This window comes from Pleuronectes platessa, chromosome 10 (genome assembly GCF_947347685.1).
Source record: "Pleuronectes platessa chromosome 10, fPlePla1.1, whole genome shotgun sequence".
Lineage (NCBI taxonomy): Eukaryota > Metazoa > Chordata > Actinopteri > Pleuronectiformes > Pleuronectidae > Pleuronectes > Pleuronectes platessa.
This window is the reverse complement of record NC_070635.1, coordinates 4,402,563-4,407,896: the sequence shown is the minus strand read 5'-3', so window position 1 is coordinate 4,407,896 and position 5,334 is coordinate 4,402,563. Positions and strand designations below refer to the sequence as shown.

Genomic DNA, 5,334 nt, shown 5'->3' with positions numbered 1-5,334 from the left:
CCCCAGGTGAGTCCCAGGTTGAGACAACACTTTGAACTAGAAAACAATAAGTTAAAACAGTCTTTAAACAGAGACTTTAGTAAAACTCAAGAAGATTTATATTAAAAAGAGTTTAATTCAAAGTATCTAGTCATGGTGGCCTGTTGTCAGAACCGTGTTGTAGCACAATCGATTTTTTCAATTATTTAACAACCAGTTGTTGAAACTTCAACATTTATATCTAATTGGCTTTATGTATATTGAAATCATAGGAAACAGTGATAAAGGAGAGTACAAGTCTAAGATTCAGGATATTTAAGCCTCTGCCTCATCACTTCTAACCTTTTACAGCTGTAAAACTACTGATTCTTCCAAATACTCTAAAGCAAATCTAGATATATCTACTTAACAAATCAAGAAAAATCTGTGTAAAAAACCACGAAAATGGTTGATTTTCAGTGCTTACGAATTGAAAACATAATTAAAAAGCAGTTTGTAGTTGTACTGCATCTCAGAACCATATGTACATCAATATATAACGTTCATGACTTAAATGTACAGACATGTAGCTGACATGTTGAGAGAACGTTAAAGTAACGGTGATCAATAACAATCATGGTTTGTGCCAACTGTAGGGGCGTGCTTAGACCCGATTTAAGCTTGTCTATTCATTCTGTTGGGAGAACTGCTACTCGATAGACGTAAGTGTTATAACTCTCCTAAGAAATTGTTTCTCAACCAGCGAACGTGGTAAAGTTGACTGTTATTGCAATTAATTGTTTTGGCTATTATGCCAATTCATTTTTCTCATTACAAAGTATTTGTTTTTCACTCTTTTGTCTATTCATATTGTCATTATTAATGCTGCCCTTTTGGGCCTTCTTTTTGGGAAAACAAAAATTCCCATCACACAAACTACATCTCCAACACCTCCTGAGAGTTTTTCTACCTAGGTCAACCGCTCTTGTACATCTCTATTTAACACGCATGCACAGGGGAGAACTACCTGCAGTTTCTAGCCCCAAGCCGGTTTCAAGGTTCCCCTCATCACCTTTATATTATTTTAGATATATTTCTCTTATTTTAGATATTTTTCATGATATTCAAGAGTAATCTGGAAATGTGTTGAAATATCAAAGTTAATTTCGCAGACCCTATGCAATGCCGTCACGGACTATCGGTTATCAAATATGTTTTAGTGGTGATATTATAAAGCATCCAAAGTCCCAGAATCTGTTATTTGTTTTATTTTGAGAACACACGATGCAAGGATCTGAAACAAGACAACAACATGTGCACATCATTTTTAAAAATTATCAATAAAATAATCTATCAGGATATCTTCAACCCCTCAAATTGACCATGTAGAGCTACTGCCTTCCATCTTCTATCATCAGTATTAATCTGGCTCTACAGGCAGATGTGTCTTTTACTGTTCAAGCTGTTGCTTTTCCCTCCTTGTTCTTCCATATCCTGCCCTCACTGTTTGCCCTGTCAGTAGCTGTCTATCAGTGCACTTATATCTCAGTGTACTGGGGCCAGTGATGAAAAGATAACCTGTACAGCATCCATTTTAGAGCATGAATGAAGTGATTCAGTTGCTGCTTGATAATCACTGATGTTTTCTGTCTCCATCTGATCAGGCTGCCTCTGCACAAAACCCCACAAGACGGCAGGCTGGAAACACCGAGGAGGATTCTGTCAACTACGCTCCTCTGAACTTTAAGAATAATCTGAAGTGAGAATTTAATCTTTGTGTTACAATACCAGAACAACAAAGTCGTTATTAATCAGCACATGTCATGTTGATATTTGTTTTTCAAGGAAGAAGCAAAGAAAGGTGGAAGAAGACTCCGTGTATGCGAAGGTGTCCAAGCCAACACGAGTTAAAAAGGTCAGGAACTGTGACCTCTCATTTCTTTATATCAGTCCGTATATTTTGCTATTAGGTGAATTTAATCCAGAAATTGTAGCACAAATAAACTTTAAACTACCTTCACTCTCATCCTAGAAGGAACCAGAGAGCCTGCGGGACTATGATGACATTAGTGATGCAGCTGCACGTGCACCAACATCTCCAAATCTACTTGACGACCACACCAGTGAAGGTGAAGTGGAACTGAACTTTCCACAGGTGAGATTCACAGCGACGCCCCGACGTCAGACGACCAACAGAGACTCCAGCAGCTCACACCAAGATGAGAGTCTTTACTCTAACGTCAGGATTTGACCCGAGATGTTCTCGTCCTACTTTTTACAGCTACCTCGGGCCTGAGGATGTTTATATTCACAATAAGTCATCACAGAGAGTCTGAAGAGTTCATGTGTTAAACCGTGTTGCCATTAGGAATATTTTAAAACAAGTTAGCAAGAAGGTACAGAAGTTACATTACTGAGCTAAAATATAATATATCAATATTTAAAACTGTTAATTAAAGGTTCTGGAGAAAATAGTGAACAAAGCTAAATGTGAGGGATAAACGGTTAAAATCCTTATTTTGAAACTTAAAATGTAATTAATGTGAGTGTAAAATGATTGTATTAATAACTTTTGATATAATCTATATATATAAATTACATGCAGTTAGACAAGAAATGCTGAGAATCACTGCTGAATGTTTTTTTTGTGCTTTCCAGTGTTGTGAACTTAATCCAAACCCACACACATGAAATGTAAATATCCTGTTGCTCAAAATAAAATGAAATATGTTGGAACAAATTATGAACTTTCTTTCTTTGTATTCAACAGCACAGTTATATAACACCAATACTGCCCTGAGTGGGAACAGTGGGAACACTGGTCCTTGTCTCTCATCATCACCACCTTTCTGTCTTTCTCTCTTGGGCTTGACTTCAGCCTCTTGTTCCTTCCCAAAGGAAAGTGTGTCTGAAGAAATCTCTTCATTTGAGTCTCAGAGAAGAAACACAACAACCCAGCTCATATATTTACATTGTAACAGTGCAGAGTAGATTCTGTCCATCAATTCACTAATTGGCCTCCTGTTATAATGGTAGAGCTTCTGTGTGTTTAAGAGAGTGAGAGAGAGTGAGAGTGAGAGTGAGAGTGAGAGAGAGAGAGAGAGAGAGAGAGAGAGAGAGAGAGAGAGAGAGAGAGAGATTTTGATTTTTTAAGTCACTTTTATTTTCTCAGTTTAGTTCCAACAAACAAGTTACTATAACATATCAAAAAATTGATCGAAAAGAAAAAACAATAATACAATATTCAAACCCAAAAAAATGACCAAAAACCAGCTGCTCTTTTTTGACTTCAAACAAAGAACTTCCACATTTAAACTCAGGAACAAAAGGTTTTCATCGGGAAGAGGATCACTGGAGTCCGGCTGAATGAGTCCATCACAGTGATCAACTGAAGGTCAGGGTGAGTCAGCTTCTGGTTCCAGCCTCTCAGCAGGAGGCTGACCACCTGACTGACCTGATCCCCCAAACGTGAGGCCAGACCTGCAGCGTAGTCCAGGTAAGGGCCACACCGCTCCAGTATGGCACGGGCTACTGGTCTCCAGACCAGGTTGGATGAGAGTGTCTTTAGACCAAAACATAAAGGGTCAAAACAGACAGAGGAAAAACAGACAGGGTTTAAACATCAAGTGGCCAATTGGGCTCGGATTTTTGCCATTATTTTTTTCAGGCGGTAAAACTCCTGTTTTGTGAACCACGGGTCATCCTCATCCTTCAACACGGAGTGTCTCACTGAGTGGAGGAAAAGTTTCAAATCAGGGAAGTAGTCCTCTACGTTAACCAGTCTTGAGCCCTTAGTCTGTTGTAAAAAGGTCTGGATGCTGGTGAAGGTGTAAAAACCTTCTTCATCCACCTGCTTGTTCTCCTGTGTTTCTGTTAAACGTTCCTCTGACTGAGAGGAAGAACACGGTGGGTTTTTCTTTGAAACTTTTGTAGCTTGGTCACTATTTGTCTTGTTTTCTGGGTTTTTTCTTTTGGCTGACAGTTTTTTAAACTCTTCCTCCATCAAAAAATCCTCCTCATCAGAGAGCTCTGCCTCTGCTCCTCTAGTGTCTGTTTGAGTGTTTCTGACCTCGTTCTCCTGATGGACATCCTCAATGTCCTCCCCCCGTGAACCTGGTGTGTCGCCCCGCGGCTCCATCAGGACAGAGGCCCCAGCACCCCCCAAGGCCGGCGGGGGCCCCGATGCAGGAGCAGACGAACCACCATCCGCCAAATCAGGCGGGGGCCCCGGTGCAGGAGCAGCGGAACCATCAACGGCCAAGGCAGGAGGGGGCCCCGGCGCAGGAGCACCGGAAACACCACTAGCCAGGGCAGGCGGGGGCCCCGGTGCAGGAGCAGCGGAACCATCGACTGCCAAGGCAGGCGGAGGCCCCGGTGCAGGAGCAGCCGAGTCACCACCCCCCAAGGCCGGCAGGGGCCCCGATGCAGGAGCAGACGAACCACCATCCGCCAAATCAGGCGGGGGCCCCGGTGCAGGAGCAGCGGAACCATCAACGGCCAAGGCAGGAGGGGGCCCCGGCGCAGGAGCACCGGAAACACCACTAGCCAGGGCAGGCGGGGGCCCCGGTGCAGGAGCAGCGGAACCATCGACTGCCAAGGCAGGCGGAGGCCCCGGTGCAGGAGCAGCCGAGTCACCACCCGCCAAGGCAGGCGGGGGCCCCGGTGCAGGAGCAGCGGAACCATCAACGGCCAAGGCAGGAGGGGGCCCCGGCGCAGGAGCACCGGAAACACCACTAGCCAGGGCAGGCGGGGGCCCCAGTGCAGGAGCAGCGGAACCATCGACTGCCAAGGCAGGCGGAGGCCCCGGTGCAGGAGCAGCCGAGTCACCACCCGCCAAGGCAGGCGGGGGGCCCGATGCAGAGGCAGCCGACTGGCCCCCACCGGCTCTGTCCGGGCACAAGCGGATCAGGTGTCCCTCCTTCCCACAGCCAAAACATTTCATGTTCCCTGATGTTACATGCACCGTGTAGTTGAAATCCTCAACTTTAAAACTAAAAACCAGGTTCAACTCTTCCTCACTTTTCTTGAGCACCATAAACACGTGTCTCCTAAAAGACACGACATGTTTGAGGTGTGGAGATCTACTGTAAATGGGGATCATTTTAATGGGGGACATTAATTGTCCATGTCTGGCCAGTTCTTTCTCTATTAGCTCATTCTTCAGGAATGGGGGGACATTAGAAATGAGGACCTTCTTGACCGGATTAGCCAGGGACAACACAGGTGTGTAGGAGCCCTGAATCACCACTCCCCTCTCCAGTAGCTGGTTAGCTTTTTCAATGCTATCCACAAACACAACCACAGCACTGTTCATACGTGAGGCCGACTTCACACTGTCATACCCCACAACCTCACCCACAGCCAGACCGACCTCCT

The 5,334-nt window shown here is 44.6% G+C and overlaps 1 long non-coding RNA gene across 1 annotated transcript; it reads left to right on the top strand.

The window, feature by feature from the left end:
* Nucleotides 1-1,193: 1,193 nt before the first annotated feature.
* LOC128449235 (uncharacterized) lies at nucleotides 1,194-2,635 on the top strand. The gene is made up of 3 exons (XR_008339857.1): nucleotides 1,194-1,717; nucleotides 1,804-1,873; nucleotides 1,991-2,635. It is a non-coding gene; the product is annotated as an uncharacterized LOC128449235 (long non-coding RNA).
* Nucleotides 2,636-5,334: the final 2,699 nt, after the last annotated feature.